Source organism: Schistocerca nitens, chromosome 12 (assembly GCF_023898315.1).
Source record: "Schistocerca nitens isolate TAMUIC-IGC-003100 chromosome 12, iqSchNite1.1, whole genome shotgun sequence".
Taxonomy (NCBI): Eukaryota; Metazoa; Arthropoda; class Insecta; order Orthoptera; family Acrididae; genus Schistocerca; species Schistocerca nitens.
Window position 1 is genome coordinate 30615482 of NC_064625.1, and position 19721 is coordinate 30635202.

The following is a 19721-nucleotide window of genomic DNA, read 5'->3' on the forward strand; positions in this document are numbered from 1 at the left end:
AACACGTGAGGCAATACTGACCTTACGACTTATCTTAGAAGCTAGATTAAGAAAAGGTAAACCTACGTTTCTAGCATTTGTTGACTTAGAGAAAGCTTTTGACAATGTTAACTGGAATACTCTCTTTCAAATTCTGAAGGTGGCAGGGGTAAAATACAGGGAGCGAAAGGCTATTTACAATTTGTACAGAAACCAGATGGCAGTTATAAGAGTCGAGGGGCATGAAAGGGAAGCAGTGGTTGGGAAAGGTGTGAGACAGGGTTGTAGCCTCTCCCCGATGTTATTCAATCTGTATATTGAGCAAGCAGTAAAGGAAACAAAAGAAAAATTCGGAGTAGGTATTAAAATCCATGGAGAAGAAGTAAAAACTTTGAGGTTCGCCGATGACATTGTAATTCTGTCAGAGACAGCAAAGGACTTGGAAGAGCAGTTGAACGGAATGGACAGTGTCTTGAAAGGAGGATATAAGATGAACATCAACAAAAGCAAGACGAGGATAATGGAATGTAGTCAAATTAAGTCGGGTGATGCTGAGGGAATTAGGTTAGGAAATGAGACACTTAAAGTAGTAAAGGAGTTTTGCTATTTAGGGAGTAAAATAACCGATGATGGTCGAAGTAGAGAGGATATAAAATGTAGACTGGCAATGGCAAGGAAAGCGTTTCTCAAGAAGAGAAATTTGTTAACATCAAGTATAGATTTAAGTGTCAGGAAGTCGTTTCTGAAAGTATTTGTATGGAGTGTAGCCATGTATGGAAGTGAAACATGGACGATAACTAGTTTGGACAAGAAGAGAATAGAAGCTTTCGAAATGTGGTGCTACAGAAGAATGCTGAAGATAAGGTGGGTAGATCACGTAACTAATGAGGAGGTACTGAATAGGATTGGGGAGAAGAGAAGTTTGTGGCACAACTTGACTAGAAGAAGGGATCGGTTGGTAGGACATGTTTTGAGGCATCAAGGGATCACAAATTTAGCATTGGAGGGCAGCGTGGAGGGTAAAAATCGTAGAGGGAGACCAAGAGATGAATACACTAAACAGATTCAGAAGGATGTAGGTTGCAGTAGGTACTGGGAGATGAAGAAGCTTGCACAGGATAGAGTAGCATGGAGAGCTGCATCAAACCAGTCTCAGGACTGAAGACCACAACAACAACATAAACATATCGATGTATCAAAGTACCTCTACATTAATGAAATCAAATCTGAATGTTGTCACAGAAATATGTTAACTATTTTATAGAAAAACAGTAGAATATTGATGGTATCGAGAGGTTGAGGCGAGGTGCCGTAATGGTTACGTAATTCAAGTACCATTACAAGCTGGACTGCGAAATAGCCCTAACAACATGAGGAATAGCTGATTTTAGGCTTGTCACTAGGTAATATATATATACTGACGTTAGTTACTACGTTACCTGTAACTATATAAGTAATTATCTTGAAATGATGTTCGCAACTGTATACCACTGTATGTTCTAATTCAATCCGTTAGATGCAGCCTCTTTTCAAAAGTATCATTTACTTAAAAAAAGAGAGTAGCCTATATGTCTCTGACTTTATATCCTGTCTGATACGTATTATTGCATAAAGGGTCTTCCTGGCGAGTGAAGTACCACTGGAAATTCGATGTTACACTTTCGATTAATATTACGTGATTTGTTTTGTACCCTGAACCAGGAGTACATATTAGTTGTTGTAAACATGCCTGGTTTCACTGATACGTGGCTCCACTCTTATCTTGCCATAGTTTTTACTGTAACTTTCAGTATAAATGTTTCTCTTTTTTAGTTTACGTTCAGCCAAAGATGTTGCTAGAGATAATCTGTCCCTTCACTTTACCACTGATGCCGAAGTATGTTATGATGTTACCTATGCAGTACAAATTTACCATCTCCAATATAACTTACCTGCTGAGGGATTCTTCCAGTAATTCTTCGTCTTGTTTTGCTTGTGGTGTCTGTCTATTTGACATGAAATATGACTGTCAGTGTACCAGGTGCAGAAGTATGAAACCGGAATTTGCCTATAGATGGTGCTAGCCGTCAGTGTAGGACCCGTGAGAACAAGCCAGCAGCGCCATCTGCTTCCTGTCATGGCTGACGACCAATGGCAACACACAGTAATCCGAATTCCATACATCGGCATCTCTTTGAAACCCGTAAACATGTCGAGTTTTATGCCTACGAATTACGATTTGCGAACCGCATTGGTTTTCTGTTACCATTTGAAGAAAACTGCAGCACAGTCACATCGAATGCTTGTTGAAGCTTTCAGCCAACATGCTCTTGGGAAAACACAGTGTTTCAAGTAAAGAGAGAGAGAGAGAGAGAGAGAGAGAGAGAGAGAGAGAGAGAGAGAGAGAGAAAATCAAAGAGCTGATTTTGACGTGAGAAATCATTAGCGCGGAAAACCACCGAAAATGTCCGAAGACAACAAACTGTACGCCTTATTTGATACAGTCAATACCCAAACTGAACAGGAACCCGCGGAACAGCTGAATGTGACGCATACAGCCGTTTCTCTCCGGTTGAAAGCCGTGGGAAAGGTGCAGAAAGTGGGGAAAAATGGGTTCCGCATGAACTGAATGAAAGACAGCAAGCAAATCGAAAGACCATTTGTGAAATGCTGCTTGCCACATGCAAAGGAAATTCGTTTCTCCATCGAATAGTGACATGTGATGAAAAACGGATATGTTTTGAGAATCCTAAGCGTCGTAAATCGCGGTTGAGTCCAGGCAAACCATCGACATCCACTGCAACACAATGCTCTGTTCTTGGTGGGATCAGAAGGGTTTTCATCTATTGTGAGCTGCTGAAACCTGGTGAAACCGTTAACACCGATCGCTACCAACAGCAAATGGTCCATTTAAATCGATCATTCCGTGAAAAACGACCGGAATGTGGAAAAAGGCAACACAAAGTCATGTCGCTCAATGATAACGCCCCATCACACACAGTGTAAGTAGGCTGTTTAGGTTTTTATGGTGGTAACGCCACGTAGCGCTCTGTATGAAAATCACTGACTGCGCTGTGTGCAGTCTGTGGCTGGTTGGACTCACTGTTGGAATATTCGCTTGTGTAGTGTTGGGCAGTTGGATGTGAACAGTGCGTTGCGTTGGGCAGCTGGAGGTGAGCCGCCAGCAGTGGTGGATGTGGGGAGAGAGATGCCAGAGTTCCGAGTGGACGATCTGACGTGTGTCCGCCAGAAAAAGGAAATTTGTAAACATGGATGAAATGAACTGAGATATATATATATATATATATATATTATGACTTTTGAACACTATCAAGGCAAATATATTGTTTGTTCTCTATCAAAATCTTTCATTTGCTAACTTTGCCTATCAGTAGTTAGTGCCTTCAGTAGTTAAAATCTTTTGTTTAGCTGGCAGTATTGGCGCTCGCTGTATTGCAGTAGTTCGAGTAATGAAGGTTTTTGTGAGGTAAGTGATTCATGAAATGTATAGGTTCTTGTTAGTCAGGGCCATTCTTTTGTAGGGATTATTGAAAGTCAGATTGCATTGCGCTAGAAAATAGTGTGTGTCGGCTTAGTGATGATCAGAATAAGTAAAGAGAAAACTGTTTGAGTACGTTGAGTTTTGCTCAGCTGTCTGAAAAGCAAATAACGTAAGAGTTTTAGTTTTTCCAGCACTGTCATTCATAATTTTTCAAAGGTGACGTTTCAAAAGCAAAACGGGTCAGTGAAACGATCGAGGCGTTCAGTTGGGAAATACCAGGGCATGCAGCTTAGTCGTCAGACTTTGCTCCGTCCGATTGTCATCTCTTTCTCGCTGAACAACGGTTCTATTCGTATGAAAACGTAAGAAAATGGCTCGCTGACTGGTTTGCTTCAAAAGAAGAACTGCTTTTTGGCGTGGCATTCATAGCCTGCCGCAGAAGTGGGAGAAATGTATGAATAGCAATGGAGATTATTTTGAATAAAATATTGTTTATCAGTTTCAGACAACAGATGTGTAACTGTTGCAGCCAAATTCCGTTTTCATACTTCTACATCTGATACTAAGACAAATTATGGGTCTGAAGCTGAACCATATCGAAATTATCCAGTGAAATTGTACAGAGGAACGTAGGAAGCCTTTAACTAGTCTACTGTAGCCTGTTATTATACAAGTGGAAGTTTGCACCCATATATGTGTTGAGTTTTGCTCTTTTTGTATACATTGCCCCTTCAAAATTTTTTAATGTTGACGTTGATAGGCATCTTGGGTGATGGTTAATAACGGAAACCGGTAGATGATTAATGGGATATATAAGCAGCTTATGGGTGAAATGCGTTTTATAAATTAAGGAAATACGCTCCCCATACGGAGGCTGCTGTTAACACCTCTACGCGAACCCACACTTGCAGTATTATTCTACATCCTTACTCCCGGGGACATGGTGTGAGGAGCGATAGGGCATATCTGCAGGTCATGTCGGTAGTGTTCACAACGTAACCTGTACAGTCAGGACACACACTGGAGCGGAAGTACAAGATTTCGACGCTGGACGACACTAGCGCTCCAAGCGGGTAGAAAGCAGTCGCATGTCTCTTAAGGATAAATCAGTTTTTCATTATTTTCTACTTAATTAACGGAATCCTTATTATATGCGTTTGTAAGTAACGAAGAGACGTGAATTATCGTGAAATATATGAAAAAAAAACAACCGAATCACACTGATTCAGTGACATAAGCTACAATTTGTTCATGAATGAATACTTCCGAATATGTCCATACTTGCAGCTTATTCCGCTGCAAATAAGAGAATATAAACGCGTATTTCATGCATGAGAACCATACGTTTCTGTTGTTGTCGGTTGTTATTGTGATAAGCACTTTCTCTGACAATTTCTTTTAAGGAATGCAATAATTCGCTCTTTCTTACAGTCCACTCGACTTGCGAATACGTTAATATTTTTGTAAATGCAATTACTTTTGCTTCAGAAGCGAATGTGTTGAAGATTCTTGCCGTTTGTGGCTAAGATTTAGCAACAATTGTGGAAGTAGTTTCTCCTGCGTTGGGCAAACAGTTTTATTGCGTTTGACGCTCTATTATCACGTCTGTGTGGTTTTCTCTTGAGCTAAAGTTGTGGCGGCTTATTTTATGCGTTAAACAACGTAGGTATTTGGCTGAAAGTGTAGCGAATTAAAGCCTACTTTGTTGGGTAGAAATAAGACATCCTTTTGTATCTTGTGAATCGAGGGAGTTTGTCGGTCTAAACAGTTAGGCGAAACACTTCAAGGGACTGGCCTGCAGACTCCAACTTTCAAAAGATATCCACAGTAAAAAATGCATCTAAAAATATATAAAAGTGACACTGTAACTCTGCCATCAAATTGGTGTGTCTTTGTGGGGCTGTAAACACGAAACAAAAAGAATTCAAAGGAGAGAACTCAAAGTAGTAAGTGAAATTTTAGGTTTAACACTGTGAAGAGGGTACACACATACTAAGAGCAAATAAGAGAATTTGAGAGTATGCTAAAATTACTTCTATTCGCATGCAAAAGACCCTCAAGCTAAAATTCTGTGGGCATATTAAAAGGACTGAACCAAGAGATTAAGTAGACTGTTTGCGGAATTCTACGAAACTTGTATTGACTCTGAAGTTGAGGTGATAAAATTAAGTGTAATAGTGAAAGAATAACTAAAATAAGCAAAGATAACCATATAAAATACAAGAAAGGTATTTTTCAGGAGAATTTTTCGGACAGGACACTTGGTTAACCTGAAAAATCCGAGGAGATTGGAGTAACTTCGTCTGAAGATAAGAAAAGAGCGCGTCCTGAGAGAATGAAATGAATACGAGTACAGAAAAAAGCCAAAAGCAAATTATGAAATATCTGGAGAAGTAGGGCCCAAACGATAGTAACAATAATCATAATAACAGTCACCACACTCACAAATAACCCACAGGGTAAGGCCTTTGGACCTGACGATACATCTATACTATTGTACGCGAAGTATTGCGAAAGAGTCTGCTACTCTCCTAGCGACAGTGTACCGTAGGTCTCTAGAAGTGCGAAGGTTTCTAGTTATTGGGGGGGAGGAGGAGGAGGAGGAGGAGGAGGAGGAGGAAGAAGAAGAAGAAGAAACACGACATTGCTGTTTTCAGGAAATATCACCGAACAGAGTCACAAAACTATAGGACTGTGTCTCTGACGTCGGTCTGTTGTAGCATTTCGGAATATCTATGGCGCTGGCGTATTATCACGTTTCTGGAGACAGAAAATCTCCTCTGTAGAAACCAACACGGGTTCCGAAAACAACGATAGTGTGAAACCCAGTTCGCTCTCTTCGTCCGCGAGACCCAGAAAGCAGTAGGTAAATGCGCCCAGGCAGATGCCGTGTTTCTCCACATCCAAAAGGCGCTCGATATGGTTCTGAGTTATAGCCTAATGCAGAGAACACATGTCTGCCGAAAATCTGACCAGCTGTGTGATTCCACTGAAGCGTTTGTAGCAAGTAGGAAACAGCATGTCATTTTGACCGGAGAGAAATTTTCAGACGGAAAAGCAACTTGGGGCGCATCCGGAGTGAGTGTTATAGGACCACTGCTTTTCACGATATACATAAATGACCCAGTGAATAACTTCGGAAGTTCCACGCGGCTTTTCACAGATGATGCTGTTGTGTACAGAGAAGTCGAAACGCTACAAAACTCTACTCAGAATCACCCTCCCTGCAGGGGTTGGCAGTTGACCCTTAAAATAAACAAATGTAGTCTATTGGGTATGGCAACGACCTTGCCGCAGTGGATACACCGGTTCCTGTCATATGACCGAAGTTAAGCGCTTTCGGACGTGGCCGGCACTTGGATGGGTGACCATCCGGGCCGCCATTAGCTGTTGCCATTTTTCGGGGTGCACTCAGCCTCGTGATACCAACTGAGGACCTATTCGACCAAATAGTATCGGCTCCGGTCAAAGAAAACCATCGTAACGACACCCTCAGCTGAGGATGCCACGGCGGTCGGATGGTTCCGATGGGCCACTTGTGGCCCGAAGACGGAGTGCTAATGTATTGGGTGTACATAAACAGAAAGACCTATTATTGTATGATTGCACAATTGCAGAACAGTGACTGGAAGCAGTTACTCTCATAAAATATCCTATAAATCATCTAGGAGTTTGCGTACAGAGCAATTTGAAGTGGCACGACCACACAAATCTAATCGCAAGGAGATTCGTTGCAAGAATCTCCAGCAAATGTAGTCCATCAACAAACGAAGTACCTTTCAAAACCCTCGTTTGACCAGTACTTCAAAATTGCTCTTCAGAATGGTCTATACCAGATAGGACTGATAGAGGAAACAGAGAAGATCCAAAGAAGAGCAGCGTGTTTCGTCACAGGTTCATTCAGTAAACGCGAGAACGTCAAGGAGATGCTCGGTCAGCTCCAGCGGCAGATGATGCGAGAGAGACTTTCTACATCATGGTGTGGTCTACCGTTGAAGTTCCGGGATCATACGTTCCTGGAAGAGTCAACTAATATGTTGCTTCCTGCTTTGTATATCTCGCGAAAAGACCACGAAGATAAAATTAGAGAGATTGGAGGCTTAACAACAACCGGTTTTCCTGCGAACGTTACGCGACCGTAACAGGAAAAATGGGAAGCGACAGATGTATACGAAATACCCTCCACCACACACCGTAAGGTGGCTTGCGGAGTATGAATGTAGATGTATGCTGTTCAGCTGATTATTATTCATGTAGCCTGAAGATGGTCCAATGCAGACTAGAATCTGCTGCTGATAAATAAATAAATAAAAACAAAAAGGAAGTGCAGCTGTTGTAACAAAAAAAGAAGTTCGTCAAATAAAAAGTCGTCGTCGAGCGGCCACAAGATAGTTTAACTCGCCTTTTCACTCATGCTGTTGTCGATATGATGTGTAAACTATTAAACGCGTTCGTTCATTGCTAAATGTCAGAAAATACAGGCATTTACGATTAATTTCCATACGGAAAAGGGGGCGGGAGGGAGTGAAGCTGTGATAGGGAGAGAAAGATTGTAAATGTGAATAATTGGTTGGTGGTTAGTGTTTAACGTCCCGTCGACAACGAGGTCATTAGAGACGGAGCTCATGCTCGGGTTAGGGAATGATTGGGAAGGAAATCGGCCGTGCCCTTTCAAAGGAACCATCCCGGCATTTGCCTGAAGCGATTTAGGGAAATCACGGAAAACCTAAATCAGGATGGCTGGAGACGGGATTGAACCGTCGTCCTCCCGAATGCGAGTCCAGTGTGCTAACCACTGCGCCACCTCGCTCGGTGTAAATGTGAATAATGAAGAAAAAGATGTTGCAGTATCGGTTCCGACATACCATACTAAACGTTTATCAGAATTTAAGAAGTACAATAAATCAATAAAACGTCATTTTCCTTGCATTTTATCGAAGGAAACGACGTCTCTGCCTTATACAAAGTGAACCACACAAAACCATCCAAATTTGCATCGATTTTATTTCGTGAACGGTTCAACATGTCGAAGCGACGTTTACGGGAAACAACAGTGTTGAACACGTAATTTTGTGTGTTTAAGCCTCTCCACTTTTAGATGTAGAAACATGTATAGTTTTTTTTTAATTTTTTAACTACTTATCAACACGCCCGGATAGCCGTGGGCTTCAGCACGCCGCTACTCGGATTTGGGAAATTGTAGTAGCCCGTATTATAGTCAGCAGCGCCAGTACGGGCAATTTTAGCCGCTTTCTGAATAACAGATTACACCTGTTCTGGGATGTAGTAGTTCTCGTTTAAAAGAATGCCTACATACCTGTGAACAGTGCTGAATTTTACAGGGATTCTGTCAAGCCTCAGGGGAGGATTTCTGCCAAGAAAAAGTCTTCCCTTCAAGCTAAAGTCTATTGCCTTTGCACCAACGTTCCACCTATTAACCATGCCATTCGTCTTTTTCTCAGGTATGGGAGCCCCACTCCACATATACACTATGTGATCAAAAGTATCCGGACAGCTCCAGAAGCATATGTTTGTCATATTACGTGCATTGTGCTGCCGCCTACTGCCAGGTACTCCATATCAGCGACCTCAGTAGTCGGACATTGTGAGAGAGCAGAATGGGGCACCTGCAGAACTCACGGACTTTGTGTGGTCAGGTGATTGGGTGTCACTTGTGTCATACATCTGCACACAAAATTTTCGCACTCCTAAACATCCCTAGGTTACTGTTTCTGGTGTGATAGTGAAGTGGAAATTTGAAGGGGCACATTTAGCACAAAAGAGTACAGGCCGACTTTGTCTGATGACTGACAGAGACTGCCGACAGTTGAAGAGTATCGTAATGTGTAATAGGCAGACATCTACCCAGACCGTCAAATAGGAATTCCAAACTGCATCAGGATCCACTGCAAGTGCTATGGCAGACGGGAGGTGAGAAAACTTCGATTTCATGGTCGAGCGGCTGCTCATAAGCCACACATTTCCCCAGTAAATGCAAAACGACGCCTCGCTTGGTGTAAGGAGCCTAAACATTGCACGACTGAACAGTGGGCAAACGTTGTGTGGAGTGACGAATCGCGGTACACAATGTGGCGATCTGATAGCAGTGTGTAGGTATGGCGGATGCCCGGTGAACGTCATCTCCCAGCGTGTTTAGTGCCAACAGTAAAATTCGGAGGCTGTGGTGTTATGGTGAGGCCGTGTTTTTCCATGGATGGGGCTTGCATGATTGTTGCTTTGCGTGGCACTATGACAGCACAGGCTTACATTGATGTTTCAAGCACTTTCTTGCTTCCAACTGTTGAAGAGCAATTCGGGGATGACATCTTCATCTTTCAACACGATCCAACACCTGTTCATAATGCACGGCGTGTGGCGAAACGGTTACGCGACAATAACATCCCAGCAATGGGCTGGCCTGCACAGAGTACTGACCTGAATCATACAGAATACCGTTGGGATGTTTTGTAACGCCGACTTGGTGCCAAGCCTCACCTACCGACATCGATACCTCTCCTCAGTGCAGCACTCCGTGAAGAATGGGCTGCCGTTCTCCAAGAAACCTTCCAGTACCTGACTGAACGTATGTCTGCGAGAGTGGAAGTTGTCGTCAAGGCTAAGGGTGGGCCAACACCATACTGAATTCCAGCGTTACCGATGGAGGGCGCCACGAACTTTTCAGTCATTTTCAGCTAGGTGTCCGGATACTTTTGATCACATAGTGTATATTCACATACATACTCCACAAGCCAGCTGTGGTGCATGGCGGAGGGAACCCTTACCGCTACTAATCATTTCCTCTCCTGCTCCACCTGGAAATGTAGCGAGTGAGAAACGACTGTATATAAACGTCTCTATAAGCCGTACTTTCTCTCATCTTCGTGATCCTTACACAAAACCTACGTTAGCGGCAATAGAATCGTTCTGCAGTCAGCATCATATGCTGGTTTTCTATACCTCCGCAGTAGTGCCTCAAGAAAAGAGCGCCGCGTTCGCTCCTGGAACTCACTTCGAAGCATCTCCGTAGTACTTGCGTGCTGAAACAACTTACCAGTAAAAAATCTAGCATCGCGCCTCTCAATTACTTCAATGTCTTCCTTTAAGCCGACCTGGTAGGGATCCCAAACACTCCAACAGTAGTCAAGAATGCGTCGCACTTTCGATCTACAGGGTGATGTGACCGGGCCACATATCTCATGAAATAAGCATCAAACGAAGAAAACTACAAGGCACGAAACTCGTCTTGCCTGAAGGGAGAAACCAGATGGCGCTATGGTTGGTCCCCTAGATGGCGCTGCCATAGGTAAAACGGATATCAACTGCGTTTTATAAAATAGGAACCTCCATTTTTTATTAAATATTCGTCTAGTAAATAAAGAAATATGAATGTTTTAGTTGGACCTCTTTTTTCGCTTTGTGATAGATGGGGCTGTAATGGTCACAAACGTATAAGTACATAGCATCACGTAACATTTCGCCAGTGCGGACGGTATTTCCTTCGTGATACATTACCCGTGTTAAAATGGACCGTTTACCAACTGCGGAAAAGTTAGATATCGTGTTGATGTATGGCTGTTGTGATCAAAATGCCCAACGGGCATGTGCTATGCATGCTGCTCGGTATCCAGGACGTTATCATCCAAGTGTCCGGACCGTTCGCCAGATAGTTACGTTATTTAAGGAAACAGGAAGTGTTCAGCAACATGTGAAACGTCAACCACGACCTGCAACAAATGATGATGCCCAAGTAGGTGTTTTAGCTGCTGTCGCGGCTAATCCGCACATCAGTAGCAGACAAATTGCGCGAGAATCGGGAATCCCAAAAACGTCAGTGTTGAGAATGCCACATCAACGTCGATTGCACCCGTACCATATTTCTATGCACCAGGAATTGCAAGGCGACGACTTTGAACGTCGTTTACAGTTCTGCCACTGGCACAAGAGAAATTACGGGACGATGACACATTTTTTGCACGCGTTCTATTTAGCGAAGAAGCGTCATTCACCAACGGCGGTAACGTAAACCGGCATAATATGCACTATTGGGCAACGGAAAATCCACGATGGCTGCGACAAGTGGAACATCAGCGACCTTGGCGGGTTAACGTATGGTGCTGCATTATGGGAGGTAGGATAATTGGCCGCCATTTTATCGATGGCAATCTAAATGGTGCAATGTATGCTGATTTCCTACGTGATGTTCTACCAATGTTACTGCAAGATGTTTCACTGCATGACAGAATGGCGATGTACTTCCAACATCATGGATATCTCGCGTGCTGTTGAAGCGGTATTGCATAGCATATTTCATGACAGGTGGATTGGTCGTCGAAGCACGTTCACCGGATCTGACGTCCCCGGATTTCTTTCTGTGGGAAAGTTGAAGGATATTTGCTATCGTGATCCACGGACAACGCGTGACAACATGCGTCAGCGCATTGTCAATGCATGTGCGAACATTACGGAGGGCCAACTACTCGCTGTAGAGAGGAATGTCGTTACACGTATTGCCAAATGCATTGAGGTTGAAGGAAATCATTTTGAGCATTTATTGCCTTAATGTGGTATTTACAGGTAATCTCGCTGTAACAGCATGCGTTCTCAGAAACGATAAATAACAAAGGTACATGTATCACATTGGAACAACCGAAATAAAATGTTCAAACGTATCTACGTTCTGTATTTTAATTTAAAAAACCTACCTGTTAGCAACTGTTCGTCTAAAATTGTGAGCCATATGTTTGTGAATATTACAGCGCCATGTATCACAAAGCGAAAAAAGTGGTCCAACTAAAGCATTCATATTTCTTTACGTACTACACGAATATGTAATAAAAAATAGGGGTTCCTATTTATAAAAAAAACGCAGTTGATATCCTTTTGACGTATGGCAGCGCCATCTAGCGGGCCAACCATAGCGCCACCTGGTTTCCCCCTTCAAGCTAGACAAGTTTCGCCTTTGTAGTTTTTTCGTTTGACGCTTATTTCCTGAGGTATTTGGCCCAGTCACGATCAATAGACCACCCTGTATAAGCTGTGTCCTTGACACACAGGCTCCGCTTTCCTGAAAAATACTCGCCATAAAACGGAGTGGAGCATTCGTCTTCACGAGTACCAATGTGACGTGCTCGTTCCAAATAATATCGTTCTGCAAAGTTACGCCTAGATATTTAATCGACGGAAGTGTGTCGAGCAGCGCTCTACTAATGCTGTATTGGGCCGTTACGGGATTGTGTTTCGTACACATCTGTATTTTACTGCCTTTAGATAAAGCTGCTGTTCATCACACCAAGTAGAAATTCTCCTCAAGGTCATCATAAATCCTCGTAATAACTGACAACACTGTCTGGTATCCCACAGCATCATAAAGAAACAGCCGCAGATTGTTTCTCACCCTGTCGGCCATACCATTTATGTATACAGAGAATAGCAGCGGTCCTGTAACACTTCCCTGGGACATCCCTGTCGATACCCTTGCGTCTGATGGACACTCGCTGTCGAGGACAACGTACTGGCTTCTGTTGCTTGAGAAGTCTCCGAGCCACTCACATACCTAGGTACCTGCTCCCTATGCTCGGACCTACGTCAGCAGCCTGCAGTGCGGGTCTGTGTCGCGCTTTCCAGAAATCTGGATATTACGCGTCCCCCGTTTCTGTAACATTTCATGAAATAAAAGGGGGTTGAAATTTTCACGCGATTCATCGTGTGCCGTCTGTAACTACTTCGTTTCTGTTCATTAATCCTCTTAAAGAGTTAAGAAAGGCTCAAAATCATGATAACTTCAATTTTTACTTTTTTGCGTTTTCTGAATCTGCAGACTATTACCTTTTAATAGATATATAATTTATTCAATTCCGAAGACTACAACTATTTTTAAATTTTTTTTGAAATGTGTTCCACATGGGCGTGACCCACTGTGGCGCTGTTAAACTGCTGTCAAATGGTGTTATTATTAACTGACAGTGTAATTGACAAAATACAGAACTATTATGGAATGACTATTAGGCAAAATACACAAAGTGTCGACGAAATGAAGAAGGCTGTTTGGGCTCTTTTTTTCATACTTCTTCAACCGACGAAAATCCCCAACATAGCTTGTGTCCCAAAGAAGAAGACAGTTGGTGTAAATATAACAAAGGATTGCTAACTGGTGAAGTGTACACTCATAAGCATAGTCTGCCTCATGCAATAATGGAGGTGATAAAACCTATTTTCAGAGACTTAGCAGCACCTGAACTGTTGAAAAAGTGTATTCACGGAAAAACTCAAAACCCCAATGGAAGTGTAAATAGTGTTATATGGTCGAGAATCCCCAAGACTGTATTTGTTGGAATAGAAACACTTCACTTCGGTGTGTATGATGCTGTTGCGACTTTCAATGATGGCCACATTGTAAGGTGCAAGGTATTTAGAAATACGGGAATGAGGATAGGTTCTAACATGGTACGAGCGATGCTTGCTTTAGACAAGGAACGCCTTCGGGCTGCAGACAGGGCTGTAAAGAGTCTAGAAATACAAGCAAGAGTAAACAGGAGGAGGAACAAGAGGAAGCTGGAGGAGGAGTTTGCAGAGGATGAAGATAATCCATCCTATGGACCTGGAATGCACTAAAAAGTTAATCCAATCTTTGTCGCTCGATTCCCAAAACTTTTCTCATACTAATTACATGTTTTCTAAGGATCTTCCAAACATATTTGTTTCAAACTTTCAGTAAATGTTACACAGTACCTTCTGCATAATTTAACACAGCCTTTTTCCAAAAAACTGTATATTTTTGAATATATAATTAAAAAATTGCAAAAAAATGTTGTGAATTTTCATTACAATTGAAAAAAAATCATCTTTAATAACTGAACTAAAATTTTGTAAAATCCCTGTGTTGAGTTGTAGCCCATATTCCAATAAATAATCTGTAAAAAATTCAACTTCCTACCTCAAATACTTTGTGAGGAAAGATGTAATTTATAAGCGTTATTTTAACATTGCAAGTATAGGGGGTTCCGGAGCCCCTTAAAAAGCAACGAACATTACGTGCGAGCAAAAATTACAGAGCATCTACAGCAGTTTTAAAACATAGACTTGCACATAACAGACAATTTTCGCAGAGTAGCAAAGCTAAATTGAGTGTAAAGCATCCTCTAGAAATAATTTCTGTGTGACATCCAGTGTTTCAGATGATCGTGTTGTAATTACCTACAGTGATTGCGTTATATAGTGTAAGCAGTGCTAGAATGATATTTATGTATAATGTCCAATGGCGAAAAGCGAATAAGTGAGACATAAGCGCAATAACACTTGTCCACATAAGAAGTCATATGGACATTTACTACATGCGCCTGAAGATGTGGTGAAAAGTGTTGGAAACGCTTGGAGGGTGTCATTAAAAAAAATGATACATGAGCTATTTTGATTCCTTTCGGAAAACTGAATGCATCGCATATGAGTAAAGTAAACATGCATGTCTACATTCCAGTCATGCTACTTTTGTTGGTCGGTTGTTTCGTGGAAGGTGACCAAACAGTGACGTCATCGGTCCCATGAGAATAGTGAAGGATGGGTAAGGAAGTCGGCCGTGCCCTTTCAAAGGAACCATCCCGGCATTTGCCTGAAGTGATTTAGGGAAACCTTAAATCAGGATGGCCGGATGCGGGTTTGAACCGTCGTCCTCCCGAATGCGAGTCCAGGGCGCTAACCACTGCGCCACCTCGCTCGGTCATGCTACTTGCAAAAACAGTTTATAGCAGGAAAAAATTAGAGGTTTAATATGTTGCAAATTTCGTCAAACAAAAATTGTACATCTTATAAGTATGCAGAAACGAGACTTGACATACATTTCTGGATCGATTCTTTTTCTTGAGCGTAGTCCACAGCCATGTAATTTTTCTCTGGGGACAACCGTTTTCTCAAATAATGGATAATCCAGGATGGAATGTAACAATATTATGAGAAGGAAAGTTACTACTCACCATATAGCGGAGATGCTGAGTCGCAGATAGGCACAACAAAAAGATTTTCCCACTTAAAGCTTTCGGCAATTAGCCTTTGTCAACAATAGACACACACACACACACACACACACACACACACACACACACACACCTATTAGTCAGGTTTATTTCTAATCACCAGGATTCCAGTATCAACCATGAGCTCACATCCATAGGCAGAAGAAATGGCATGAAATGCATATACATACTTGAAAATGCTTGCTCAAAAGTTTATGACGTACAATTAAACACAACAAATTTTATTTGAAATTGGCCCTATGGCCGAAATTGCAATCTTGGTGACTGGATACAAAAGTGACAGTCAAAAGGCCAAAAAGGAATTTAAAAAAAATTGCAGATGGTGTTTTGGTGACTTAAATTAACAACAATGTCAGTGTCTGTCTGTGATACTGAATACAAATTTCTGTATTAGAATAAGATATATCGACATGAGAAATGCGTAAGTTTTAACAGAGTATGTCGTCTTTATTTGCTGCGTTTGGTCTATAAACTCATAAATTGACTTTCTGATATACATAAAATTGAAATTTTGAAAGATTTTGGTATACTGAAATATTAAGGTACACGTAAGCAATAGTCAAATTAATAGACCATATTAACTGTTACAATACTGTTAACTTTAACTTTTTCTTCTTTGAAATTTTATTAGCCTTTATAGTGAGAGATGATAAAGCAATATGGACTTCATACACTTTACGTAGCAAACACAGATTTTTTCCACTGCCATGACGACAAAACAAAATTTTTCTGATAACACGATTCACTTTTTTAGCAAACTGTCTTGTAATCTTGTCACTAATTCGCTATGACACCAGAAAGTGACTGAGTATGTCATACGGTATGCTATTTCATTCTGCAGTCTGTTTCAGTTACAAGTGGACCACATGGCAACAGGAACTAAATATCAGTCAGCAAAAAGCAGTTAGACGCACCTCTCTCAAGTTACCGGCAAAATCTGATTTGAAGTTTTCCGATCCTCCTCCATACACTAAAGCAAGGTCGGTTTTTCTCGACACGCCTGGCTGTGTGGTACAATTCCGGCCTATCAGGTATGCGGTGCGGGTTCGATTCACAGTTCTGGCAAAGTTATAGACAAATGTGCATGTTCCAAGAAGATTTCCCTAAAGCGCAAAATACTTAAGGATGAAAAAGAATTTAGCTCGTAATTTTTTAATTTAAGTAATCTTTGATAAAAGATCAGTAACTAAGAATTTACATTTGCAATGAAAACTGAATTTTTGTGTGTGATACGTAATTAGAACTAATAAGGCACCCATTTTTCTTCAAAATAGCAATTTGCTATCTGTTAATTAACATTTATTTGATAAATTTTATAATTAAATGAGTAGTTGCCAGAACTGAATGGAAAAAAATAATCGAAACAAGAGTCGAACCATCTATTGGCAGTTTCGAGCACTACTTATTTTTTCCTCATCTTTGTATACCTTAAACGTCACGGAGTTGCTAATACAACAGGCAACTCGTTTAAAACTTTACACCAGCTGGAAATCTAACCTCAAACCTCTGCAGGGCAGACAAGCTTTCCACCACACAGCCAGAAGGCCTATCAGGGGAAACCGAACTTCCTTTAGCATAAGATGGTCGTTTCTCGAGAATACTTAAGAGGTGCTTCGAACTGTTTTCGAGGATAAATATTTGAGTTCTGAACTTCACGCATCATAAATACAAAAAATTACTAAAATTAAATTCCAATGTGGTCCCCTGGTTAGAATGCCACACAAAATTATCAGTGAATTCATACTTTTTATGGCAGAGGAAGGAGTGATTCGATTTCAATATGGTTTGCTAAAGAACTGAACACAGCAAACGACAAAAAATTATATTATCGCTTTGATGGTGAATTCATTTTGTGTTGAAATAAGATGAAGTCATGGGTTTTCTTTCGCATGAAAGCTAAATAACTTATCTATCAATGAACCTTTGTAGCTGTGCAGTTTTGATGTGTATGGTTCAAATGGCTCTGAGCACTATGGGACTCAACATCTGTGGTCATAAGTCCCCTAGAACTTGGAACTACTTGGAACTACTTAAACCTAACTAACCTAAGGACATCACACACATCCACGCCCGAGGCAGGATTCGAACCTGCGACCGTAGCAGTCGCGCGGTTCCTGACTGAGCGCCTAGAACCTCTAGACCACCGCGGCCGGCTTTTGATGTGTATGATGAAGACCAAAGTAAGAGATTATAATAAGGAACTACGTACATTATGTATTACCTGCTGACAATACATGTCACAGCAGCAGAGTGTTAGCAACAAAATCCAAAATTTATGTGGCAAAAAGTTTTAATAAATAACAGAGTACTAATGTCAACATCGGTTGTCGGCATTTGTGTGTCAAAAATTACCACCACTTTAAATTCTACCCACTATGATAGTAGAGAGAGCTGTCACTGAATATGTCAGAAGGCGAACTATTTGAAACTATATTACTTAGTATGTCCTACAATATTTTGAACTAGCAGGCTTACTATTGACATAGCGGAAGAAATTATTCGACCTGAAGATGGTTTGCTAAAACTAACTAAACAGGTAATTACAACAATTTTGTCTGATCTTGTTGACAGGGAATTAATACTCTGTTAGAATCAGGAGTCATTATCGGTTCTCTTTTTGAATAAAAAGTTGATCAAGCTATTAAGAAAGGTAGCCTAAATTTCATCGTTAGAGCTTGGGTGCTGTGCAACTTCGATGCGTATCATTAAAGTCTTATTAGTAAGAGGTTACAATAATGGGTTACGTAGATGATGCCTTTAAATAACGATTGACAATAAATGCTCTGGCGGCAGATGATTGTCGCCAATGACCGAACTGTCCTGGCAAACAAGTTTGAATATTAATAATAATAATAATAATAACAGTAATAATAAAAGCAACTTTTAGGGGATCTTTCATGTAAAAAGTGAACATCATATAAAAATTTGTTCACTGAAAACGTCTTAGCAAATGAAACTGTTACACATTTCGTGAATAAAAACAGATTTTGGTTTTTTCAGATTTCTATTTCCGATTAATATTTCAGAGCAAAAGTTTCACCGCGAAGGTCTCTAACATTCAGTCAAGGTTTTTGATCATGACCTGGCAAAGTAGATGCACCTGAGGGAGATTATGTTGAGCATCTGCAAGGCCACATCAGAATGAAAAAACCTCGAGTGAATGTATGAAATGCTGATAATGGGGCATATATATATATATATATATATATATATATATATATATATATATATATATATATATATGCAATCATTCGTGAAAAATGTGCCATTCACTATCTCTGTGTAGCACATGAAACTATTATGGGTTCCACAAAAAAAAATTTAAAAATATTAATTTGATAAACATTAATTTTTCCCCAGTTTGTAGTGGTAAGGGATATTGCTGCTTACCTGCGGAGACTGGCACGCGGGAACCTCGCTGTCGCGTGGAGGATGCGTCGTCCGTCGACGTCTGCGCAGAGAGGGGGTGCCGAGTGACAGGTGGTTGGTTTGGTGTGTTTATCTGTGCGGGTCTGCTGTTGCTGGCAGAGCGGCGCGCGACGAAGTAGCGCAGCGCCGGGGCCCGCGCCGGCTTTTATAGGCGAATTTCGCGCATGCGCACGGGCGCGCCGTCCCCCGCGAGCGCTCGCGACACCCCGCCTCTCCCTGCCGCAGCCCACCTGTCGGGGGGGGGGGGGGGGGGTGAATCGGCCGGTGTGGGTGGAAGGCGTTTCGCGAGCGTAGGCGCTCCGCCGTGCCGGCAGGCGGGAAGCTAAAAGCTGGCGCCCCTGCGTGACTGCCGCACGCCGACCGGCAGTGGGGAAGGCAAGAGGCGGAGAAAACGAACCACTGCGAGTACTGTGTCGCGGGTTGCATACTTTACAAATTAAGGCGCCGCTCTTACATCGCGCTTCCTTTGTTCGCACTGCAGTTCGCCGAGTACGACGAGTCAGACTAGGGGCGTGTCTGCAATGTTGGTCACCGATACCAAGCAAGTTTTTCAAGAATGTTCTGTATCTATATATACAAAAGATACTGTCCCGACTGATTCACTCACTCACAACATACCTCATCCCAGACCTCTGAGGACAGAAACTTGATATTTGGAGATAGTGTGGATCTTATACCGTAGGCGTAGTTCAACACGGGATTTTTCAAAATTCCAACCCTATGGGTGTGGAATAGAGGATGAAAGTATTTTTTGGAAATACGTAGCTATTAAGGAAATTTTGAAAGTCAGACCTACGAAAATTGGA

At 41.7% G+C, this 19721-nt stretch overlaps 1 protein-coding gene across 1 annotated transcript in view; it reads right to left on the bottom strand.

Annotated features, from left to right (window-relative positions):
- LOC126215126 (corticotropin-releasing factor-binding protein) overlaps positions 1-19017 on the bottom strand; it is a 1136034-nt gene extending 1117017 nt beyond the window's left edge. The window contains exon 1 of the mRNA XM_049941787.1: positions 18877-19017. The gene's annotated coding sequence lies outside the window, so the exon portion shown is untranslated. The remainder of the gene's footprint in view (positions 1-18876) is intronic.
- Positions 19018-19721: the final 704 nt, after the last annotated feature.